We start from the raw sequence: 1,899 nt of genomic DNA on the forward strand, positions 1-1,899 counted from the left end.
AGTGAAATCCTCGTATTGTTCCATCAGCAGTGTCCCCCTGGCCAAGCAGCCACCAAAGAGCTGTGACAAAGATCGGGGTGTCGGAAAACTCAGACCTGCACAGAAATAAACAAAAGCAGCTTTAAACACTCCTATCCTTGAAATGCTCACCGAGGTGAAGGTTTTTTTCTCTTTCTCCTTGTTTTTTTTGTGTTTGTGGTTTTTTTTGTCTTATTATTTTTAGTCAAACTGAGAGCTTCAAAATTAACTCCTCGCCCTCTGCGAGCTGCCGGTGTCTGTCATCTGCCGCAGGATCTGCAGCGCCACGTCACGAGCGGGGCCCCCCAAATAAACTTCCGCTCTCACTCGAGGCACCATCTGTGTCCCATTTCTGCAGAGCCTGGCAGAGACAATCCCTTGCCTTCTATGGAATGTTCCTTCCCCTCGCTGAGCTCCAGACTCCTTCGGAGGTGGGGAAGGAGTGGTGGGTGGGAGCGGTGCCGGCTCGGCACCGAGCTGTGACAGAGCCCTGGGGTTGTCAGGGTGCTTTTGGTGTTCAGCCAAGGTCAGGTGGCCCCAAGGGTGATGCCTCAAACTCTGCATCCTCTGGAATTTTAGCTTAGCTCTTTTAGCACCTTTGTGCGAGGTGCCTGGAAATGTTTTAAGGTCCCTTGCCGAGAATTCCGAGGTTTTAGCGAGGTGGAAAATGGCTCATCTGCAGAAAATGTACCCAGAATAAGACATAACAGGATCACACCCTTTGATGTAGCCAAGTCAAAACTGCTCAGGAGCCCTGAAGTTGTTGCAAGAAGGACAGAGATGAGGAGGAGGAGGAGGAGGAGGAGGATGGGGATGAAGGGGTGGTTGTTTTACCACCACAGATTCAAATCTGGGAGGTGAGTTTGAGAGTGGGACAGTAGGATAGACAGTTTTGGGGCTGGGTGTAACCCCTGAGGTGATGTCCAGGTATTATAATGAGATAATATTATAAAAACTGTAAAGCTCAATAGTGGGGGTGTGTGCAACAGATTTTGTGCACTAAAGGCACAATAAAAGAACTGCTTTTTACCTTTCTGTACCCAAAATTGTCCAGAGAATTATTTCTCTGATTTTAGGCAACAGGGGCAACCCACAGAGGAGGCAGAGCCAATGCCAGGCCGTGTCTGGCTGTGAGAAAGAGAAGAGGCTTCGCTGTGGTTTGTTAGTGAGGGCAAGAATGGTGAGGGGTGGAAAAGCCAAGCTGGGGATGTCATGGGGAGAAGAGTCCAAGTCACTGGGACACCCCTTTGTTCTGGGGCACAGAATCACAACCAATAAGGTTGGGAAAGACCCCTGAGATCATGGAGTCCAACCCCACCTTGTCCCCCAGCCCATGGCACCGAGTGCCACGTCCAGGCTCTGCTTCAGCACCCCCAGGGATGAGGACTCCACCCCCTCCCTGGGCAACCCATTCCAGTGCCTAATACCCCTTTCTGTGCAGAAATTCCTCCTGATGTCCAACCTAAACCTCTCCTGAAGCACCTTGAGACTGTGTCCTCTCATGCTGTTACTTGTTGAATCCCACCTGGCTCCAGTCTCCTGTCAGGGAGTTGTGGAGAGTGAGAAGGTTCCCCCCGAGCCTCCTCTTCTCCAAACTGAGCCCCTCCATCTCCCTCAGTCTCTCCTCACAGGGTTTGTGCTCCACATCTCCCCAGCTCTGTTGCCTTTCCCTAGTCCTTTTACTAGCCTGAAGTTCCCAGTCTTGCCTTCCTACTGTGCAAACAAAATAAAGCTTTATTGCCCAATTCAGACAATGAAACCCACAAGAAATCATGAAGAGCCTTAGTTTAGGCTCTGCACCAAAGCAGCTGAATGAGCTGCGTGAATTGTAACCCTGGGCCTCAGTTTCCCTTTGCTGTAGCACTGACCCTTCCCTTCCCT

The sequence above is a fragment of the Empidonax traillii genome, unplaced genomic scaffold (assembly GCF_003031625.1).
Source record: "Empidonax traillii isolate 1590-97213 ecotype Southwest subspecies unplaced genomic scaffold, ASM303162v1 scaffold3691:size11504, whole genome shotgun sequence".
NCBI lineage: Eukaryota > Metazoa > Chordata > Aves > Passeriformes > Tyrannidae > Empidonax > Empidonax traillii.